Source organism: Chanodichthys erythropterus, chromosome 21 (genome assembly GCF_024489055.1).
Source record: "Chanodichthys erythropterus isolate Z2021 chromosome 21, ASM2448905v1, whole genome shotgun sequence".
Lineage (NCBI taxonomy): Eukaryota > Metazoa > Chordata > Actinopteri > Cypriniformes > Xenocyprididae > Chanodichthys > Chanodichthys erythropterus.
In genome coordinates this window covers 35,628,371-35,653,959 of record NC_090241.1, presented here as the reverse complement: position 1 = coordinate 35,653,959, position 25,589 = coordinate 35,628,371, and positions in this window count along the sequence as shown.

Here is a 25,589-nt window from a genome sequence, read left to right as displayed (position 1 = left end):
TTAATTAATGATCTGCGTAACTTTGGCACATGTTTATTTATAATAATAATAATAATAATAATAACAATCATTAACAATCATCAATACATTTGACTTGACTTGAATCATTAATAATCATTAATAATCATTAATAATAATAATTTATTTTTTTAGACATGCAAATGGTTAATGGTCTGTATTACTTTGGCACAAATGTAGTTTAGTTTTTATTTATTTATTTAATAATAATAATAATAATAATAATAATTTATTTTTAAATATTTAAAAATAATTTAATTAAAACATTTTTTTATTTATAATAATTGTATTTTCTATTTTTTTTAATATATATATATATATATATATATATATATATATATATATATATATATATATATATATATATATATATATATATATATAATATATATATATATATAATGAACTGCTTTATTTTATAATCAATTTAAAAATAAGAATTTAAACTTTGTTGAACATTGGTCATTTAGCATATTTCTGTCATATTATTATGGTAAATCTGTGATAAAATCACTGTCTGTTTGTAAGGCCATGTTAATAGTTAAAGTCCAAAACAACTGAAGCGGCAAAACCATAGAGGCAACCAGAAAATAAGAACAAGGAATATTCAGGAGTCAGTTGCCATGAGCGACCCCTCCACCAGCCTTCAGAGACACAGACAGACTGAATGTGAAATGCAGGGACGATGGACGGCTAAAAAGAAGAGTCTTTGAGACGTAGAGAAGGGACTGGGAGTATTGTTGGGGTGTGTGTGTGTGAGTAAAGCTCAAGATGGCCTCGGCCGAAGGGCTGGATGGTGAGTGTTTATCCCTCGCTGCAGCCGCTTTCTGAAGCATCACCTCAGGAAGAGACATTAAAGCACTGCAACTCCACGCTGATCTCCTAATGCACATGCGCACACACACTCACACATGCACACACACCGCGGGGTCGGTGCACGGATGCTATCGTCTACGAGCAGACAATCCTGCCCTCCGGTTCTTCAGTTACAGCTCTGATTAAGAGATTAAATCACTTCTAAATCTGTGCTTTATTGTGCCAGAGCACATCTTTTTCAACCTCTCTAACGGTTGGCCAGGAGTTTGCCCTCTTTTCCTGAGCCGCCCTGATTTCTGCAGCTTTGCATAGAAAATCTGTTTACATGGTGCTGCTACACCACTTTTCTTTAATTTTGTCTGAGAATCAAAAAAGTTTGGTCTAAAAATTCTGGTATTCCAGATGCTGTCAGTTTGAATGATATAATAATGATGAAGCTCTGAAAACTACATCTGAAGCCATTAGATCCAAAGTACTGGGCGTCACATAGCTCTCAAATGTCATTCACAATCCTGGTATGATTCATTTGAAGAGGAAGGACCTGTAAATAATTAAAATATTATTTTCTGCATGGAGGCATAAGAAGTTAGAAGTAAATCCTTAGGCTCTTTGTGCGTCTGTACGCGTCTGTTAAACAGTCAGATGCTGCACTCTAAAAAATGCTGGGTTAAAACAACCCAAGTTGGGTTGAAAATGGACAAACCCAGCGGTTGGGTTAAATGTTTGCACAACGTACTGGTCAGTGTTATTTAACTCAACTATTGTTTAAAAATGACTATATGGCTGACTTAAAATGAACTCAAAATTAAAAATCAGACACATAATTACTAGAGGAAACAATAATAATCAAAAGGTGAACATTTATTAATAAGCAATTTAATAAATGTTTATTGTTTATTATTCAATAAACTTGTTCATAAATGTTCAGTTATTAAATATTAATAAATGTTAATTTCCAACAGACTTTGGGTTCATTTTAAGCAAGAAATAAAGTCATTTTTAAACAATAGCAAAAATTTAACATAACCGCTGGGTTAAAACAACCCAATTTCTGGGTTAAAACAACCCAATTTCTGGGTTAAAACAACCTGTTAGCTATGTTAAAGCAAACCATTCGCTATGTTAAAACAACCCAATTTCTGGGTTAACAACAACCCAATTGCTGTGTTAAAACAACCCATTAGCTGGGTTAAAACAACCTGTTAGCTATGTTAAAACAACCCAATTTCTGGGTTAAAGCAACCCATTCGCTGGGTTAAAACAACCTGTTAGCTATGTTAAAGCAACCCAATTTCTGGGTTAAAACAGCCCATTCACTATGTTAAAACAATGCAATTTCTGGGTTAAATACAACCCAATCGCTGAGTTAAAACAACCCATTAGCTGGGTTATAACAACCCATTAGCTGGGTTAAAACAACCTGTTAGCTATGTTAAAGCAACCCAATTTCTGGGTTAAAACAACCCATTCACTATGTTAAAACAACCTAATTTCTGGGTTAAAACAACCCATTCGCTGCGTTAAAACAACCTGTTAGCTATGTTAAAGCAACCCAATTTCTGGGTTAAAACAACCCATTCACTATGTTAAAACAACCTAATTTCTGGGTTATAACAACCCATTCGCTGCGTTAAAACAACCTGTTAGCTATGTTAAAGCAACCCAATTTCTGGGTTAAAACAACCCATTCACTATGTTAAAACAACCCAATTTCTGGTTTAAAAACAACCCAATCGCTGAGTTAAAACAACCCAATTTCTGGGTTAAAACAACCTGTTAGCTATGTTAAAGCAAACCATTCGCTATGTTAAAACAACCCAATTTCTGGGTTAACAACAACCCAATTGCTGTGTTAAAACAACCCATTAGCTGGGTTAAAACAACCTGTTAGCTATGTTAAAACAACCCAATTTCTGGGTTAAAGCAACCCATTCGCTGGGTTAAAACAACCTGTTAGCTATGTTAAAGCAACCCAATTTCTGGGTTAAAACAGCCCATTCACTATGTTAAAACAATGCAATTTCTGGGTTAAATACAACCCAATCGCTGAGTTAAAACAACCCAATTGCTGTGTTAAAACAACCCATTAGCTGGGTTAAAACAACCCGTTAGCTATGTTAAAGCAACCCAATTTCTGGGTTAAAAACAACCCAATCGCTGAGTTAAAACAACCCAATTGCTGTGTTAAAACAACCCATTAGCTGGGTTATAACAACCCATTAGCTGGGTTAAAACAACCTGTTAGCTATGTTAAAGCAACCCAATTTCTGGGTTAAAACAGCCCATTCACTATGTTAAAACAATGCAATTTCTGGGTTAAATACAACCCAATCGCTGGGTTAAAACAACCCAATTGCTGTGTTAAAACAACCCATTAGCTGGGTTAAAACAACCCGTTAGCTATGTTAAAGCAACCCAATTTCTGGGTTAAAAACAACCCAATCGCTGAGTTAAAACAACCCAATTGCTGTGTTAAAACAACCCATTAGCTGGGTTATAACAACCCATTAGCTGGGTTAAAACAACCTGTTAGCTATGTTAAAGCAACCCAATTTCTGGGTTAAAACAACCCATTCACTATGTTAAAACAACCTAATTTCTGGGTTAAAACAACCCATTAGCTGGGTTAAAGCAACCCAATTTCTGGGTTAAAACAACCCATTCACTATGTTAAAACAACCCAATTTCTGGGTTAAAACAACCCATTCGCAGGGTTAAAACAACCCGTTAGCTATGTTAAAGCAACCCAATTTCTGGGTTAAAAACAACCCACTCGCTGAGTTAAAACAACCCAATTGCTGTGTTAAAACAACCCATTAGCTGGGTTATAACAACCCATTAGCTGGGTTAAAACAACCTGTTAGCTATGTTAAAGCAACCCAATTTCTGGGTTAAAACAACCCATTCACTATGTTAAAACAACCCAATTTCTGGGTTAAAACAACCCGTTTGCTATGTTAAAGCAACCCAATTTCTGGGTTAAAAACAACCCAATCGCTGAGTTAAAACAACCCAATTGCTGTGTTAAAACAACCCATTAGCTGGGTTATAACAACCCATTAGCTGGGTTAAAACAACCTGTTAGCTATGTTAAAGCAACCCAATTTCTGGGTTAAAACAACCCATTCACTATGTTAAAACAACCTAATTTCTGGGTTAAAACAACCCATTCGCTGCGTTAAAACAACCTGTTAGCTATGTTAAAGCAACCCAATTTCTGGGTTAAAACAACCCATTCACTATGTTAAAACAACCCAATTTCTGGTTTAAAAACAACCCAATCGCTGAGTTAAAACAACCCAATTGCTGTGTTAAAACAACCCATTAGCTGGGTTAAAACAACCCAATGTCTGGGTTAAAACAACCCATTCGCTGGGTTAAAACAACCTGTTAGCTGGGTTAAAACAACCCATTAGCTGGGTTAAAACAACCCAATTTCTGGGTTAAAACAACCCATTAGCTGGGTTAAAACAACCCATTAGTTGGGTTAAAACAACCCAATCACTGGGTTAAGACAACCCATTAGCTGGGTTAAAACAATCCATCAGCTGGGTTAAAACTACCCATTAGTTGGGTTAAACAACCCATTAGCTGGGTTAAAACAACCCAATTTCTGGGTTATTTTTAACCCAGTATTTTTTACAGTATCTGAATGCTCGCACTTTTGCCTACGAAGTAGATGCTTTTATCAAAAGAAACTCAATGCTGCCTCCAAGCATCCATGTTAAAACACTTTCTAACACACGTTTGCTGAGGTTTTTTACCTCCTCATTAAATCCACCACATAAAGTTGTTCACTGATCACAATCCAAGCTATAATGTGTAAAAAATGCATTAAATGTGCTTCATACTTTTGGTTTGCTGCAAACCAAACCCACTGCCTTTACTTGTGTACACTGGAAAGTTACGTAAAACTACTCTGTTTTATTTGGTGCTTATTAGAATAAGTAACAGCACAGATATGAAACTCTCTCATTCTCTAATGCTGAGCGTTTTGGGAAAATCTCTAGTGAATCTTGTCTGTAGTCTGTTACTGATGTCTCTGAAATGGAACGGGATGCTAAGTCAGCAAAGAGGAGGCTTGCAGCACAATACTTACTGACACTTACCTGTAGAAAAGCTTGCAAATCACTTTCAAAGCACACAGACACACATTTGTATGATCTGTGTCCATTTGGATAAGAACAAACTGTGTGAAACAGCCCTAGAAACTCATTTCACCTCCATAAATGTGATGCATTTGTAGAGTGAAATGAGTAATAATATTAGGCAAGACTTTATTATAATCATTGGAAATTGATTTGAAAGTGAAAATTGGCCGTTCTACTTCAAAATAGAGACCTGAATGTTATTTGCTGTTTGGCTATTGCTTGTTATTGTGCAATGGACCGAATAAAGGTCTAGGTTATGTCAGGGGAAAAGGAAAGAGGTAGAGCATGTTATTTATATCTTAAAGAAACATTATTAACACATTTCATTTTCTTTATAATAGCATGCAGTGATGAATCATTCACAATAAGAGCAGAAATGCACTTTTGAAGTAAATAGGGTCATTAATGATTTCATGTTGACTCGCTGACAGTGAATGTTGTTCCTCACTTTTTTATTGTCTTTGTCATTTCACAAGTGTGTCCTTTTCACAGATTTCTGGTTTCTTCACTCCAGTGACGTGTTGCTCATGTAAATAGCTGGCATTACATGCATCAGAAGGTTATTTGTTTCCCTTTCTGAATGCCAGATATATGCATGGAATTGAGAAACTCACGCACGGCACAGAATGCTGATTCCTTTCTTTCCCAAATAATCAGACCTCATAAGTGATGCACATTTCCTTTTCTGTAGCTCTTTAAACGACTCACAGCTTACAAAACATGCAATAACTAATATTAAATGCCCCTTTTATGCTTTTTTGTGAATGTAAAAGGTCTGCAAAATAGTGCAGTGTAGAGTACACCAATCACAACAGACTGGGCCATCTGACAAATCAGAGCAGAGCAGGCTCTCAGAAAGGCGGGGTTTAGAGCAACATGTTCTCCAACCAATACGCCTATATAGGTCGTTTCCCTGAAATACGACCCATAGGAGCGTTTACTAAAGTGGCGCCCCATTTTAATGCATTGTTCCCTTTTATCTGCATCACATTTCAGGTTTTGCGTAGCTCAACTGACAGAGCATTGCAATAACAACATGCAATCATGTGATCATGCGATCGTGGGTTCGATCCCAGGGAACACATGTGCTCATAAAGTGCAAATGCACTATAAATCACTAAGATTAGGTGTAGGGGTGGGGTGGGTGTAGTCGTTAATAAAAAAATTAGTTTTGCTAAATGGAAATAGATGAAATGGTATAAAAAGTCCACACATTTTGGCATTTTGATTGGTAACGACAGTCATACTTCATTTTATGACGACGGATGTAACACGACACTGTCATTATTTTTACGCCCACTAGAGGGCGCATGACTTCAAAACGTAAATATAGGTCGTAATAAGGGGCTTGAAAAACGACCTATAGGGTTGTTTTTTTTTTGGGTCTTGTTAAGTATACTAAATCCTTGATTGATCTGTGTCAGACACTGAGAGAAAAGAGATGATGCTGAAATGTAAATTATGATAAAATTGAAGTGTTTTCGCCTGTAAACATACTGTAGGAGACTCCAAAACAAATTAATGAGCCTTTAACTCCCTGAGGTCCGAAAACGCGCCGGTGCGTTTTGCAGGATTTTTTTCACATTGCAGCAAAGCAGACTTAAATTACTCCGTCATTTATTGTCATAGAGACATAAGTAATATATCAATTGAAACTATTGAATGTCTTTTTTTATTTGTGTACACTCAGAGTAAAAACACAATGTTGTGCTTTTTGTAAAATAAAGAAAACTAACATGATGCGTGATCTCTCGTCTCCCTCTGAACGAAGTTCAATCTGATAGTTCTCAGAAAATGAACTGTAACTTAGTGAATACTAATGACAAAAAAAATGACACTTATGTCTAAAGAAACGTTGAAATGTCTGTTGTTGAAAAACAAATTCTGTGTTTATGTAATCTGTATGAAAAGAGAGCCATGTCAGAAGTCTGTGATTCAGCTCATTATCCGCTAATGCGGCCACGCCCACGGAGCCAGCGCTATTCAGACGCAAATTCTGAGGCAATACATGCATTCATCGTCTCAATCATGTATTTATTGTCTTGAAAAGTGTTTATTTGGATGTAAAAGTCATGGTTAGCGATCTCTAGAAGATATACCGTTAGTTCCTAGTTCCTTTTCTTCTTTATATGAATTTGTGGCCTAAAGGTGTACAGAGCGCCCTCCGGCTGCAAGTATGAATTAAAAACACAGTATCCAGCACTCATAGTGATGACAATAAATATTACTTCTCAGTATAGAAAATTGACATAAATATATAAGAATCCATCAATATTTCTCCAAATGTGCATGCTTTTAAGCTAAAAGCCTATATGAAATGCCACAGAGGTAACATAATTGTTCAGACACTTTGCATCACAGAAATACATTATATTTTAAAGAATATAATAGAATACCATTATTTTAAATTGTAATAATATTTTACAGTATTGCTGTTTATGATGAGCTGAGACATGATTACAGAGGGGTTTTTTTCACAGCCTACCTGACTGAAAGGCCTCATTAATATGCAAGTCATTTCAGGTCATTATTATGTGATTCTTTTGTCTTTTCAGGGAGAATCACCCATTATTCATGGTGATTCACACCTCCACGCATACTGTGTTTCTTGACAAAAAGTGTCTTACAAAAACTAAATCAATATATTGTTTTATATGAAGGAGTAGGCAGCATAATTTTTACATAATTCTGAAGCAAAAACTCTTTAAAAAAAAGATTTAATATACTTTTTTGGCCTTATTTCAGAGACTTAAGTTTTTTGTTTTTTCAATAACCACGCATAAACATTATTCCTTCAAAAACACAAAAATGTACATACATGTTCCTCACATATTATTGTAGCCTAGTTTGTGCTGAATACAGTGTAATGACACTTTTGTCATTTATATGTTTATGAACAACTGAAAAAAGCACAAATGTCAGGGCATGTCAAAACTACTCCAAGCCCCAAATCAGCCTCAGACTCCAGAGGGTTAAAACAGCATAATAGGGGCACTTTAGCTAACAGTATTTTGTTACAGTATTTATTAATCATTGTTAACATTAATGAATGAAAATACAACTGCTCATTGTGTATCATTGTGCATGGTAAATGTTGGAATTAACATCAACTGAGATTGATAAATGATAAAAGTATTGTTAGCTCATACTTAACTAATGACACATTACTATAAAGTATTGTACACAACCTGTTGTAATTCTAGTAGTATTTCTATAAAAAGCATAAATATACATCCCAGTCAGAAGTATCTGTTTCATACAAGTGCAAGTGCAAATTAATTTCAGGTAGTTGCAAATCTCATCTGACTTGCAAACTTGACTGGGTTTGCTCGTTTGCTGCACAACTGCACAAAATGGTAGTTCCGTTACAGTTTTACAGTGACACGAGTTCACACAAAGTTAGATGTAATGGGAGAAATGTGTGGGAGAGGCCGTATCTCTGGGCTTTTTCTCAGACTTTACTGGCTCTCGGTATTTTAGCAGAGCGCCGGCACCTCTGTCTCCATGACGACTTTGCGGAAGGCACTTGCTGGATCTGGCCTTGCTATTACAGCTAACACAATAGCCCATTAGAGAGCGACTGATCGTGTGTGTGTGTGTGTGTGTGTGTGACTGCTCTAGCAGCAGGGATCGCTGATATTTATTCAGGATGGATAGCAGGTTGGGCGTGGCTATTTTCATAAATGCTTTGTTAGTTAAATACCAGCTGGAACTAGATTTGCATTTCTTGTAGGAAGTAGCAGTGCATTCAAGGCAACAAAAGGAAAGTTTTAGGTAAGTCGAGGCTTTACATCAGACTCCTGATCTTTTTACGTCGATTATTGATGAATAATTGCTTAGATTTCAGTCTCACACAAGCCTTGGAATATAGTGCAAAACAAAAGTTATGATACTTTATGGTTATTTGTTTTTATATTTTTCAACCTTGGTTACTAAATCCTTGTTGTTCAGAAAATATCAGCGAGAACATTGTTCTGTGTTTGATAGAAGAAAGTAAGTCATACAGGTTTAGAGTGACATGAGGGGAGTAAATGACGACAATACGTTTGAATAGAGTCTGTTTGTACAGAATATTCAGTTGTTCAGGCAGAAACTTCTGCAGAAGAAGAATAGAATATTTGGATAGCAGCTTTATTTGCTGCTTCTGGTGTTTGTTTAGGTATTACAGCATCTGTATAGTGTTTCCTCCATATCACTTACACTGTTACTGTGAACTTAATAGTTGTTGTTGATGTGTAAATGTGGGCGGACTTATGTTAATTTGCTCACCTAGGATTGTCATATTTTACTTACCACTTTGTGGTTGGTAAAATGTTTAAAGGGGACCTATAATGCCCTTTTTTCTAGATGTTATATAGGTCTCTGGTGTCTCCAAAATGTGTGTGTGAAGTTTCAGCTCAAAATACCTCACAGATCATTTATTATAGCTTGTCAAATTTGCCACTATTTGGGTGTGAGCAAAAACACGCCGATTTAAATGCAAATGAGCTGGTGCTCCCGCCCCCTTTCCAGAAGTGGGCGGAGCTTTAACAGCTCAACAACAACAAAGCTGGAGAATCTCATACAGCCAAAATGAGGATTGTCAGTGTTGGTGTCCAGCCTTACATTGTTCAAACCGGAGTCGACACTGATGGAGAGACTCAGGAAGAAGTTACAACTTTTAGAATGAAACTGGACGTTTCTGAATGGTTAGTGGATAAATTGATGTAGTTGCTGTGGAGTTGATTCAACTCATCCACTAGCATGTGCCGTCATGTTCATCTTTTGTGTTGAATTGATCCTCGTTTGTGAAGAAAACGTAAAATGACGGCATGGCAACTCTTCCTCTTCTCTAAAGCAGCCCAACATGGCCCTGCCCTCTTTGTTGCATGTTCTCAGGATCGGGGTTTATGTAAATTTTAGGGTTTGTGATGTCACCAGCCCAGGAAGAAGCTCATTGTAGCCCCAACCAGCCATTTGTTTTTGTCCTTAAAAAACCTTATTTGATCAAAAATACAGTAAAAATGAATTTTTTTACAGTAAAGCTGAATTTTCCAGTCTTCAGTGTCACATGATCCTTCAGATATTATTCTAATATGCTTATCAATGTTGAAAACAGTTGTGCTGCTTCGTATTTTAGTGGAAAACGTGACAGATTTTATTTTTCAGGATTCTATGATGATTAGAAAAGCTCAAAAGAACAGCATTTATTACTTTTGGTCAATTTAATGCCATGTACAAGATTTAATTTCTTTTCACTGAGCCCAAATCTTTGGTATGGTAAAGCATGTTATTGAGCAAACTCATTAATTGAAAAAGTTCAATTTTCATTAATTAAACATGGCCTTTTTTCATGGCCTATTTCTCAATGAGTAAACATCGCTTCAGGTTTTTAAAATAATTAAGTAAAGAATTACTCCCAAAGAACAACTAAACAGATTAAAAGCAGTGAGTGATTTTCTCTTTTGTTTGGCACTATTGTTGTTTAAGCACATAATAGACAGCATCACGCTGTTGACATCACAGTGACATCACAAAGATTTCAGAATGATTCTTAGTATGTTTTCGTAGTACATCAATCTCTTGTGTTTCAGAAGGCTATGGAAAATGAGCTTGTTCATGATGTCAGTGACTCCTCTAGCTGCGCTGGTTTATATATTCAGGACGGTTAAGAGGTTGGGCGGGGGATATTTTTGTAAGTGCTTCGTCAGGACAAAGTTAGCGTGATTAGGCTGTAGTTAAAACATAATTAAAAGCGCTTAAACAGAGGCAGAACGGTCCCAGAGGAGGCGGAGAGGACCTCAGGGGGAACAGCGAGATAGTGATTAAATGAAGTCTGTGGGTTATCGAATCCGCCGGGGTGAACAAAGCGATACAGCTTCTCTTCTAGTCTGTCTCTCTCTCGCTCTTTGCTTCGCTCTGACAGCAAAATATATGTAATGACTGTGTTTTTTTAACCCACTTTAGTTCCCCCCGATTCTCTTCAAAAGACTGACATGGGTGTGCGAGGAGATTTCTGTCATTTATCAGTGTGAGGGAGTGAGCGAGAGAGGCCAGCCTGCCATTTTCTCTCCCTTCCATTAACAAATTACCTCCCCTCCCTACGCTGCGATTAGATGTACATCCCGAAAATTAATTTGCCTCTTAGTAAGAAAACAATTAAGTAGACTCTATTGTGAGACCCTGAATGTGTGTGTGTGTGTGTGTGTGTGTGTGTGTTTTCCAGGGCCTTAGAGGATGAGAAATAGGAGTGAGTCACTCTGGAGTCTGATGAATGTAGGATGTGTTTGCTTGTGAAGGAAGTAAGAAGAATGGCCTTTCGCACGGATAACGCATGTAGTGCATGTGAATGATCTTATACGACAGAGCGGCGAGAACGACACTCATTTCACAGCTAATTAGGCCCATTTTGGTACATATGTATGAAAATGTAGATGCGTTATTCTTGTATTGTGATAACGCTTATCATGTATCATGCTAACTGAACGAATACCTGTATTTTGTTTCGGGGTGGATATTTTTGGCTCTAAAAATCAGATTGAAGCTGCTTTAAACAGTGTTGGGTGACTTTGAGATACTTTTAAACTTTACAGTTTTTTTGCTACTCATAATTTATATAATCATTTGATTGAATCAGTGAATCGGATGATTGAATTGGTGAATCAGATGATTGAATCAACGAATTAGATGATTTAATTGGTGAATCAAATGATTGAATCAATGAATCATTTAATCGTTAGAATCTAATTATTTGGCTCTAAATTATTTGCTTAAATTAATTTAACTTTTTAACTCATCCATTGACAGTATATGTTTTTTTTTTCAGAGAGTTGTCAATTAGTTTAATTAACTAATTAAACTAATTTACTAACTGAAACTAAATCATAAAAATATATATTTAAAAAAATATTTAAAAAATATAAAAAATATAAAAAAAAATCTATATAGACTTCATACAAAAAATCATACAAAATGACAAAACACAACAAAATTGCTAAAGCTGTAACTAAAATTAACAGAAAAATTTAAATAAAAATATAATAATAGTAAAAAAACCTAATATTTATAAGCATCTTAACTAAAATAAAATTGGTACTACACAAGTCTGTTTTGGTGTACATTTGCATCCACAACACACAAAAAACAGCAACATAGCTGGTTTATAAATAGCTGAATTTTTGTCAGCGGGTAGTAAAGTGCTGCTGCTTGGAATTAATTCCTCCCCAATTGCTTGTAAAATAGAAAATGATGATCAAATAATGTGTAAAAGTGTTATGTTTAGGCATATATCCAGATGTGTGCTGTATTCAGGTGTCTGGATTGCAGGGAAAGTCTTCAGATCGTAGTTCATAAGCGACCTGCAGGGATTTGGACGGGGAATTGCGCTGTGCGAATTACATGTAGGACAGATTGTGTGAGTGAATTTGTGCCATCGTTTTATTTCCATAATTCCTTTAGCGATTGGGGTGGTAAAACAACACACTGCGCGTGCAAATAAACTGCACTATCGACGAACTCAATCCCTCCTCAAGTGGGCAGCTGCTATTCAGAGGTGGATTGTGGGGGAAGGAGAAGATTACCGCTCCGAAATCCCATCGCCGGTGCCAAATGAAGTCAAGGGTTTGCCACACAGCAAATTTTGCTGACTCTTAGGGATTACAGACTTTAGCAGGTCCTAATGCGTCTGCTGGTGAGACGCGGCCCACCCAACGCTCGCAGGCGATGTGTGTGTTCATTTGCTTTCACCATCTGTCAGTTTGTTGTAATTGATGGGCAATCATAATCTGATGCATGAAAGGTATTTATCTAACGTTTATTAATTTGTGCTCAGCTAATGTAACCTAATCAGGTGGTGCAGGACGGCACGTACATGATGAGGAAAGTATGTTGGTGTGGGAATGAAGTGGATGTATTCAGCTTTTTATTTATAGGCCATTGGTGTATCAAACATGTTACTTACAGTGATTTCTCAGACCTGGATCAGCGTTCTTATCAGATATTAGGGTTAAGCTTCTGGCTGAGGTTGGGAGCTTAAAAAACGTTGTTATCATTACTCTTTGATTTTAAGAGTAGTAAGTGATTAGGAATTGATTGCAATGGTTAGATTTATGGTTCTTTGACAGTTGTTGTTATAAGTGATTTTGGTAAGTTGTCTTAGTTCACTTCAGAATTCAAATTTCCTGATAATTTACTCACCCCCATGCCATCCAAGATGTTTATGTCTTTCTTTCTTCAGTCGAAAAGAAATGAAGGTTTTTGAGGAAAAAAGGTTTTTTTCTCCATATAGTGGACTTCACTGGGGTTCAACGGGTTGAAGGTCCAAATGTCAGTTTCAGTGCAGCTTCAAAGAGCTCTACATGATCCCAGACGAGGAATAAGAGTCTTATCTAGAGAAACCATCGGCCATTTATTAAAAAAAAATATATACTTTTTAACCACAAATGCTCGTCTTGCACTGCGATAGGTAATCATGTCGGAAAGGTCTATGTCATGCGAGACCTTTCCAACGTGATTATGTAATGCGTGGAGCATCACAGAGCAGTGCAAGACGAGCATTTGTTGTTAAAAAGTATATACATTTTACATTTTTTTAAAGAAAATGAGCGATGGTTTCTCTAGATAAGACTCTTATTCCTCGTCTGGGATCGTGTAGCGCTCTTTGAAGCTGCACTGAAACTGACATTTGGACCTTCAACCTGTTTAACCCCAGTGAATTTGACAGTTTTCACAGTCAGATTTGAAACTTTCCATGCATGCACCATGCAGGTCTAACAAAAGTCTTTGCATCATACTTTCATTTATAGTTGGCTAGTTATTGAATGGACAGTGCATTCGGATTCTGCAATCGGATTTAATTTAATTCGAACAGCTAGAGCTGCACAAACATACAGGTTAGAGATCCATGTGCTTCCATGCAATATGCAAATAGAGAAGTTCATTTAAAAGGAACAAGTGAGATTTATTTGTGAAAGTAATCTTTTATCAATTAATTGAATAAGAAAATAAAATGTATTCCTAAGTAATTGCAAAGACACTTTAAACACAACAGCACTTTAAACACAATTCAGAATGTCTGAATGCAATCAAAGTTGTTACTACAGTATGTCTCACTGTTAATTAAATGCACACAAACTCATAATATACATTCTGTTTTTTTAGTTTTTCTCGGGGTTCTGCTACACTTCCTTCTCTGCATGTGATTATGGTGAACATACCCGCTTGATTTCGGCTTGACATGCAAATTGCATGTAAATTTCTTTGTTGTAATCATCATGCAGTGGAATTGAAAAACATGCAGTACTCTGTTCATTCCCTGCTTCTGTATTCCAAACATGTACGTCTATGCTCTATAGAATTAGAATGCTGTCAAAGTCTATTAACTCATGTGTAATTGTACCTTTAGGCCTCACAAAAATACCTTTTACATTAATGGGAGATTTCGTCCACACAGCAATCTTTTTCTTGTACTGTGGAGCCCACGGGTTTCAACAGCATTGCTATTTTTACCACAGTCTCAGTGGTGTGTGTTATTGTTTGTATATGTTTAATTATATAAAGATTCCCTCATTTATTGGCTTATAACGATTTAGCAATTCAAAAGTAGCATGAGAGTGAGTTAAAGGATACAAGATTTGTTGCATCAGCAAAAACTCATCAGTGATGCCAAAAGTAACTTAAATAACACTTAAAAATGAATGAAATGTCTAAAATGTCATTGCATCAGATGATAAAATATGTCATTTCTGGTAAAGAATCCACTAAAAATCACCACTTGATTGATGACATTGAGCAAAAATGCTAAAGAAAAGCAAAGCTCGCAGAGATAAAAAATCCTGCAGCGTTTGTTTGATATTCTGTTATCGAATTCAATGACATTCATACATTTTTAAGTGTGTCTTAAGTGTCCAAGTGCATTTGGGGCTGCTGTACCTCATATGATGAACATTTGTAAGCAGGAACTATGTTGGTAAACTTAAGTTCAGCCTAGAAGCTAAGTGGCTTTTAGTTTGATACTTATAGAGAGTCTTTAGTGTGTTACGTGTTGCGGTTGCTGATTTAGATCTTTTCACATCAGCAATGGAATTTACCACTATAATTACACCATCTAAAGCTTTTTGACAAGATGCCCAGAAATAAAAATCTGCACAGTGCAATAAAACAAGAAGTGTGCAGTAGTTTCCCATTCAAGCATGATTTTTAAGGAGGAGTCCTGACAACTGAAGGACCCCTATATAGTCCACTCGAGAATCCAATCGCAGGGCTAACTGGGGCAGAATGCTTGTAAAGTGGTTTTGAAAAACTGCCGCTCAGTGCCTGTCGTACAAAGAAAAACAATGCAGAGATTCTGGATTCAATATTAGATATATAACAGAGTGATTTGTAATATGAAAGTCACATATTCTGCATCAAATCAGGTTTGATTACAGTAGTTAGTTGTACCTTTTTTCATGTAATGTGAAACATTGCATTTTAAAGTCCCCCTGCAGTCAATAATTTTATCCCTTAAAACTCATCTTTGATAATCAAAATGGCATATTACAATCTTTATTTTTTCCTGTGAAAATAATTTCTTCATGCCTTAAAATAGCTTGAATGTAATTTGACACCCTTACTTCATTTAGCATATGCGATACCATGGATATGCAAATTAGTCCCCGCCTCCACTCAATCACACCAGCTCGGATTACCTGATCCACTCACTCAACTGTAGTAAATGCCACACAATGGCCTTCTTTTTTTCCTTCCTTCCTTCCTTCCTTCCTTCCTTCCTTCCTTCCTTCCTTCCTTCCTTCCTTCCTTCCTTCCTTCCTTCCTTCCTTCCTTCCTTCCTTCCTTCCTTCCTTCCTTCCTTCCTTCCATTGAATAAAAAGAAGGTAATTGCAACTTTTTATCTCAATTCTGACGTTTTTCACACAATTGAGACTTTACATCTCGCAATTCTGACTTTTTTCTCAGAATTGCATGAAATAAACAAAATTTTGAGTTATAAATTCAGAATTGTGTGATAAAAACTAACAATTGCGTGTTATAAAGTCAGAATTGTGATAAATAAAATCACAAATGCGTTATGAAAAGTCAGAATTGTGTGATATAAAGTCGGAATCGTGTGATATAAAGTCACAATTGCGTTATGAAGTCGGAATCGTGTGATATAAAGTCACAATTGCGTTATAAAATCAGAATTGCGTGAAATAAAGTCGCAATTGCGTTATAAAGTCAGAATTGCGTTATAAAGTCAGAATTGTGTGATATAGTTGCAATTGCGTTATAAAGTCAGAATTGTGTGAAATAAAGTTGCTATTGTGTTATAAAGTCAGAATTGCATGAAATAAAGTCACACTTGCGTTATAAAGTCAGAATTGCATGAAATAAAGTCGCAAATGCGTTATGAAGTCGGAATTGTGTGATAAAGTTAAAATTGCGTTACAAAGTCAGAATTGTGTGAAATAAAGTTGCTATTGTGTTATAAAGTCAGAATTGCATGAAATAAAGTCACACTTGCGTTATAAAGTCAGAATTGTGTGATATAAAGTTGCAATTGCGTTATAAAGTCAGAATTGTGTAATATAAAGTCAGAATTGTCTGATATAAATTCACAATTGCGTTATAAAGTCAGAATTGTGTGATATAAAGTCAGAATTGTGTGATATAAAGTCAGAATTGCGTGAAATAAAGTCACACTTGCGTTATAAAGTCAGAATTGTGTGATATAAAGTTGCAATTGCGTTATAAAGTCAGAATTGTCTGATATAAATTCACAATTGGGTTATAAAGTCAGAATTGCGTGAAATAAAGTCACACTTGCGTTATAAAGTCAGAATTGTGTGATATAAAGTTGCAATTGCGTTATAAAGTCAGAATTGTGTAATATAAAGTTGCAATTGCGTTATAAAATCAGAATTGTGTAATATAAAGTCAGAATTGTCTGATATAAATTCACAATTGCATTATAAAGTCAGAATTGTGTCATATAAAGTCAGAATTGCGTGAAATAAAGTCACACTTGCGTTATAAATTCAGAATTGTGTGATATAAAGTTGCAATTGTGTTATAAAGTCAGAATTGTGTGATATAAAGTCAGAATTGTCTGATATAAATTCACAATTAAAGTCAGAATTGCAAGTTATAAAGTCAGAATTGCGAGTTAAAAAGTCAGAATTGTGCGATGTAAATTCAAAATTGCGTGTAATGAAGTCAGAATTGTGAGTTAAATTCAAAACTTGATTTTCACCACAGGGGGACTTTAAAGTATCTTAATGTAGCCACATTTTTCAAACTCCACAAAAAATCTGTATTAATCATGTGCTATTTTTAAGTATACTATAATCTTCAGAAGACTTTGAAATATAGTGCACAAGTCATTTATGTACCACTTTTACTATGTATAATTCTATAGTGTTTTTTTCTTATTTCTGTTTTTGTTTTCTTTTTTAAGATTGACTGTAAACCATCATTGTATGGAGAAGAGCTGCATGAAGATTCTGCAACGTTCTACTGAAAAACAGCCTGAGGGTGAGTAAATACTGATAGAATTACAGTTATGTTCAAAATAATAGCAGTGTTTAAAAAAACTGAGTAAAGCTCAAAATCCATATAATAACCTTTATTTCAACACACACAAATGCATTGGGAACACTGCACATTATATTCTAAATCAAAACATGAAGAAAAAAATTATCAAATTTGTTATTACTTTTCAGAAAGTGAAGGAAAAGGAATATTAGGCTGTTCAAAAAAATAGCAGTGTCTGCATTTTTCTTTACAAAGTCACATATTTACTGTATAAACTGAAAAATGCTTAAAGATTTTGCTTTCTTGTGAATCACTGAACTAATATTTAGTTGTATAACCACGGTTTCTGAGAACTGCTTCACATCTGTGTTGCATGGAGTCGACCAACTTCTGGCACCTGTGAACAGGTATTCCAGCCCAGGACGATTGCACTACACACCACAATTCCTCTGCATTTCTTGGTTTTGCCTCAGAAACAGCATTTTTGATGTCACCCCACAAGTTTTCTATTGGATTAAGGTCTGGGGATTGGGCTGGCCACTCCATAACGTTAATCTTGTTGGTCTGGAACCAAGATGCTGCTCGTTTACTGGTGTGTTTGGGGTCGTTGTCTTGTTGAAACACCCATTTTAAGGGCATTTCCTCTTCGGCATAAGGCAACATGACCTCTTCAAGTATTTTGATGTACTCAAACTGATCCATGATCCCTGGAATCCGATAAATAGGCCCAACACCATAGTACGAGAAACATCCCCATATCATGATGCTTGCGCCACCATGCTTCACTGTCTTGACAGTGTACTGTGGCTTGAATTCAGTGTTTGGGGGTCGCCTGACAAACTGTCTGCGGCCCCTAGACCCAAAAAGAACAATCTTGCTTTCATCAGTCCACAAAATATTGCGCCATTTCTCTTTAGGCCAGTCAATGTGTTCTTTGGCAAACTGTAACCTCTTCAGCACGTGTCGTTTTTTCAACAATGGGACTTTGCGAGGGCTTCTTGCTGATAGCTTGGCTTCACATAGGCGTCTTCTAATTGTTACAGTACTCACAGGTAATTTTAGACTTTCTTTGATCTCCCTGGAGCTGATCATTGGCTGAGTCTTTGCCATTTTGGCTATTCTGCGGTCCATTCGAATGGTAGTTTTCCGTTTTCTTCCACGTCTTTCTGATTTTAGTTGCCATTTTAAAGCATTAGATATCATTTTAGCTGAGCAGCCTATCATTTTCTGCACTTCTTTATATGTTTTCCCCTCTCTAATCAACTTTTTAATCAAAGTACGTTGTTCTTCTGAACAATGTCTGGAACGACCCATTTTACTCCGATTTTCAGAGAGAAATGCACAGTACAACATTTGCTGCCTTCATCCTTAAATAAGGACCATTTGTTTGACATCAGTTTTTACACAGAATTAATTGAAATTGATTAATCTCTAATTGAACTCTACACTGCTATTATTTTGAACACACCCATTTCAATTAATGATTCAATTACACATAATCAGCAGCATGCATGTCATGACTATTGTGTCTGTTGGTTTTCTATTACTCTACTACATCTATTAGTAAAATATTTGCCATGTAGAAATATAATTTCTATCAAAAACAATGATTGATCTGGTTAGTGATGTTGGACTGCTATTATTTTGAACACAACTGTACATTACAATACCTTTCGCATTGGCAGATTCATAAAGGGGGCAGCAGATTGAGATGCTGTTTGTGAATGTGCCAGTGTGGGAGTTTGTTTGTCTTTGTAGCTGCATTGAGACTTCTGTCTTAGTAAAAAGACACCGCAAGGTGAGAAGCTCTATAGATCGCCTTGATGTGAGTTGCAGTGCGCAGTGGAAGCCTTGTCACTCTTTTTCCCACCATGAATACTTTGTTTTGCACGCCCTCTAACTCGAGGACATCAGCACGAGTGTGACTCTCATGCGCTCTGAGAGTGATTGCAGCGTTGTTGCAATGTTTATATACTTAATTTTCCTCATGGAGCATATAATGTTCCACATTCACATTTTACAAACAAATACTCTACACAGTATGTCATTGAACAGTGTTGTCAGTCCATACGGATAATGTAATTTCATTTATAGTCCTGAAGCCTGCCTTCCTTCCTTCAAACGTGGAAAGACATCAGTACACACCATTTTTCAAGTTCAAGTCCACCGAGGTTAATCTTCTAACTCCTGACTGCTTTGTCGGAAAAAATGGCGGATTCCGCATTATGATTGGTTAGATCGAACAATTGAGTTATTAAGTCAGAATTGTGTGATATAAAGTCGCAATCGCATTATAAAGTCAAAATTGTGTGATATGAAGTTGCAATTGAGTTATAAAGTCATAATTGTGTGATATAAAGTCGCAATTGCTTGTTACAAAGTCAGAATTATGTGTTGTAAAGTCAGAATTGCGTTATAAAATCAGAATTGTGTGATATAAAGTCACAATTGCGGTATAAAGTCACAATTGCGGTATGAAGTCACAATTGCGTTATAAAGTCAGAATTGTGTGATATAAAGTCGCAATTGCGTTATGAAGTCACAATTGTGGAGTAAAGTAAGAATTGCATTATAAAGTCAGAATTGTGTAATATAAAGTCTCAATTGCGGTATAAAGTCAGAATTGCATTATAAAGTCAGAATTGTGTGATATAAAGTTGCAATTGCGTTATGAAGTCACAATTGTGGTATAAAATCACAATTGCAGTATAAAGTCACAATTGCGGTATAAAGTCAGACTTGTGTGATATAAAGTTGCAATTGCGGTATAAAGTCTCAATTGCGGTATAAAGTCAGAATTGTGTGATATAAAGTTGCAATTGCGTTATGAAGTCACAATTGTGGTATAAAATCACAATTGCAGTATAAAGTCACAATTGCGGTATAAAGTCAGACTTGTGTGATATAAAGTTGCAATTGCGGTATAAAGTCTCAATTGCGTTATGAAGTCAGAATTGCGGTATAAAGTCAGAATTGCGTTATAAAGTCAGAATTGTGTAATATAAAGTCGCAATTGCGGTATAAAGTCTCAATTGCGGTATAAAGTCAGAATTGCAGTATAAAGTCAGAATTGCGTTATAAAGTCGAAATTGTGTGATATAAAGTCGCAATTGCGTTATGAAGTCACAATTGCGGTATAAAGTCACAATTGCGGTATAAAGTCAGAATTGCGTTGTAAAGTCAGAATTGTGTGATATAAAGTCGCAATTGCGTTATGAAGTCAGAATTGTGTGATATAAAGTTAAAATTGTGGTATAAAGTCAGAATTGCGTTATAAAGTCAGAATTGAAATTGAAATAAAGATGCAGTTAAATGTTATAAAGTCAGAACTCACAATTCTGACTTCATAACTCACAATTGTGTGCGACTAAATAAAAAATAAATCTCAATTCTGATGATAAAAAGTTGCAATTACCTTTTTTAATTTTTTATTTAGTGATGGAAACAAGCTTCCATACACATCTCATGTTGTAAACAGTGAGAAATATTAGTTAAGAATAAAAAAAAAAAACATAATTATTCTAATATATTTTTATCACTCTAAACTATGGTTAATGGTGTATAAAGGCCTTTTCATAGTTTCTATAACTACTGGCGGAAGACCCCGCTTTTTGGCACCACAGGAACTGGGAGCAGTTTTAGCTATAGGTCCACCTTTTGAGGGAACTAAATCAGCTCTTCAGAGTAGGGTCTAAACCAGAACATTAGGAACTACCAGTGATGTAAGTGTACATTAACTGGCCGAATGCATGCCGTATACGAAACACCTGCACCCGCCATGTTTAAAAAGCCTTTTAAACACACAGTTTACATATACTTACTCCACAATCTAAGTCCACACATATAGAAAACAGCGATAGATGGGCCGAAGTCTAGGCACTTCTCAAACCTTTACACTGCAGAGTTATTGACTTTGTTGAATGCCAGGAAATGCAACCAGGAAAATGGCTCTAGTTCCTATAAACTACCAGATCCAAAGGCCCCTATAGTTTGCTTTTGGAGGATTCAAAGGAACATTTTGACTGAATCCCAGTTGGCATTACCCACATGACTCGGTTATCTGTTCTTACAGTATGTGAGATTAGGATTAGTCTGTCCCAAATCTGAGCATGTTGAAGATGCCTGGACTAGTGGATTTTTGAGGTAAAATCCATGCAAGCTTTTTGGGTTACTTTTGCAATTACCCACAATGCTTTGTGCTACAGAATAGGGGTAGTTTGTGTTGGTTTATAGCTATATCAAATAAAAGGGGTTGCTTATACAGTAGATACAGTTTTATGATGGAATATGCAATACCTTACTGTTGTACATACCCAAACAATGTGCTTTCCCATCATCAGTAAAGTATGTATTTTTTAGTGCATAGTAAAATGGATGATTTCAGGACATATTTTCCATTGAATCCATCATGATGTAATATCTGGCTCTGGAAGCCGCTCTGCTCTTGAGTATTGATTTTCTAACACATTCACAGTCTTTTGTTTTCTCTCACCTTTCTGATATTGATGGCCGTGGCTGTGTCTATATTTCAAGAGGTTTCAAATGGCCACGTGAGAAAATGCTGAAAAAAACAAACATTTTTGCAGGATTTATTTGCCAGTGTTTGGAGAGAAATACAGACGTCCGATTTGGGAAAACCTCAAGGTGAAAGTAAGTTAGCGTTCATGATTACTCTGCACTTGTTTATGAGTGCTGGAAAACACTGTTGCTGTGGAGTATTTCCCAGCCGATTTCCTTTCAAGCCGCTTTGTCTTGCCCAGTTGCAGCTGTGAATTACATTTCAGACAGTGTTAATTCTTGCAGTCACCTTTTCAGAGCATTGAAATTTGCCAGGGATCTGGAGACAGCAAAGGGACTTTTAATGAACAGCTTTTATTGATCAGTGGACAAAACAGATGTTAATTACACCAGAGCAGGCGATTCATTGCCGCTATGAAATAGGGCCATCATGTGCCTGTCTAATACCTTCTGAAAAATGGAGCAGGGTTGATGGAGTTTTTGAGAATTGGCTTTGAATTCCAAGATTTGGAATTTGAATTGAATTGCCGGTCAGGATGTTGAGATGGAATGAAGGAAGGTCAGTTAAATCAGCAGTTTTCAGACAAGTTTGCTTTCAAGGTTTTGCTTTCAAGTTTTCAAGTTTGCTCTATCTATCTATCTATCTATCTATCTATCTATCTATCTATCTATCTATCTATCTATCTATCTATCTATCTATCTATCTATCTATCTATCTATCTATCTATCTATCTATCTATCTATCTATCTATCTATCTATCTATCTATCTATCTATCTATCTATCTATCTATCTATCTATCTAATATGGCTGTCAAGCGATTAAAAATTTTACATGATGTGGTGATTAATTAGTCTAATTTATCACAAATTAATTGCACATTAAATTTGGCTGAGAAATTACTCCCAAAAGATAGTCAATATTGTGTAAAGCATCAAATAGCATCAAATCAAACTTTTTTTATATTTATTTAATTATTGTATTATGAAACATACATTAAAATACATATAAATTAAATATACATTTGTGTACACCAAAAAAAACAACAACAAATATTTCTTAATTGGTATCTAATTTTGTCTTGTTTTCCAGTAAAATATCATAAAAAGCCTTAAAACAAAATAAATTACTGTATTTAAGAATTCTTAGAATATATAGAATATAATATATCTTTAAGAATAGAATATATCTCTAATAGAAATTAATAAAAAGAAAAACTGAATAAAAAAGTTTTGTGAGATTCATTCTTAAAATAATAATAAAAAAATGTATAAAAGTTTGAATACCCAGTTTTAATGCTTGAGTAAAAACTGTATATGTTGTTTTGAAGATGTTTAGATTTATTAATTTTTTTTTAACTGAAAAACAAGAATATTAAAATCATCTACATTTTTTTAGCACAATACCGCATTCGCATATGCCTTGCATTTGATAAAGTTTATGAGTTATTTATACTGAAAATAAAATGTAGTACGTGTAACTAGTTACAGCAGCTCTACATGACTTCTTTTTCAATCCAGTTGAATTCTACTTCCTTAAATGTAAATATCTGCTTCCTGTTTTCTATTTCAATTCAAATTCAGGAACTGAACTAGAATTTAGAAGAACTGAATGGAGCGTAACTCTTTGTCTTCTATTTCCCGTGTTGCTTCCTCATTTTCTTTTTTCCTGTCTTTTTTTCGTGTGACTTGTTGGTTTTGTGACACATCATGTGACACAAGGCGATGAATGTTGCTAACGAGCCGCGGGTCTGGCGGAACACACTGACCGCAGCAGGGGGTCTGCGGCACATCTGGAGACGCAGCGCTCTGATTTATGTTATCTGGTGTTTGCCTTTAATTTGTGATTGTCATTCATCTGTCTGCGGAGCGGCTTACGGCCTCCACAGCTGACTCAGTGGGGATGAATCTGTCTCTCTCACACGCCAGCAGACAGACAGGCATTTCTCTTTATTTACTTTTGATGCTTCACACTTCCAGACCGTCAGTGCGCCGCAGTTGAGAGGACGATAACAGTGATTAAATGTAATCAAAATGGCACTTGAATGCTGAGTCGGTTCCTTTCGGACATCTGTAAACTCACAGGGATCTTGATGGAAGTGCAAGGATGATTTGAAGCTTGAACTGCCGGCCGTATTAATCTCACATGCACGAGAATGATGGAAACAGCCAATATGCAATATGCGCTGCGTCATCTGCCGTGCAGCTAAAATTTATATTCATCCCAAACTCGCCTGTTCTGAAAAGTCTCTAGCGTTTGTTGCGTAACGGATCAAACCCTACTGAGTGTTAATGGCCCGGAAGATTATTGGTTTTTACACTTTTATGCGGCGCGTCAAGCGAATTGTACATCACTGTGCTGAAATTTATATCAACAATAAAGAGGAGATGTGTGCCTAACAAATGATAGAAGCCACTCTTGAGGAGATTTGTGTGAAATGCCTCAGGGCAGCTGTCGTCTCCAAATGGAGCAAAGTTCTTTAGACGTGATATGTGATGAACATCTCAGATCTAGTCATTTTACTGATTTATGGAGGGCATAATCGTCTGTTTTGTGTGATTTTGTAGATGCATTTATTTAGTTTTGTATGATTTGATCATATCACTGTCACAGTGGAAGGATGAATCTATCAAAACTGATGTGAAAGTGATTTGAGATCATAATCATATTCTCATGTCTATGCAGGCTAATCAGGAAAAATCATTCTGGAAAATCATTTTCCCATGCACCTTATACTGTACGTTGATCCTTCACAGTAGTATCCAAGGATAACCAAGGTTTTGTGAAAACTATAAGCAAAAATCAACCAATTATTGTTGGTGGTGCCCTGGACAACAGCACTATGGTGAAGATTTTGAGATCTCTGATGGATAGTGTTGGCACTGTTTTCAAGCAAGGACTAAAGTAAGGCAGAGGCTATTTGCAGTAGGTGAAAATAGCAGTATTTTCTTTGTACTAAGTATAAATAGTTGTTAGATGCTATTTATGCTTGGTGCAAATAGTGGCATACTATTTGCCAGGTATTATTTACTCCTCAGTGTGTTGTAGTATAAAACAGTATGCAACAACAACAACAACATATTGAGTGTAAATGATTAGAACTATATTTATTAAAATCAGTAAATGGATGGTGCCTTAATAAAGCTATCCCTACACCTACTCCTAACACCACTGGCTGGCTTAAAATGAACCTAAAATAGGTTGGAAATTAAAAGTCAGACACATAATTCCTAGAGGCAACAATAATAATCAAAAGGTGAACATTTATTAATAATCAATTTAATAAATGTTTATATTTTATTATTATTTAAGCAAACATTTAAAAATAAACATATCAATACATGTTAATTTCCAAAATATTTTGAGATTGTTTTAAGCAAGCAATACAGTAATTTTTAAAGGTACCCAAGAATGCTTTTTCACAAGATGTAATATAAGTCTAAGGTGTCTCCTGAATGTGTCTGTGAAGTTTCAGCTTAAAATACCCCATAGATTTTTTTAAATAAATTTTTTTAACTGCTTATTTTGGGGCATCATTAACTATATACTGATTTTGGCAGCGCGCCGCCCCTTTAATTCGCCTGCTCCCTGCCAT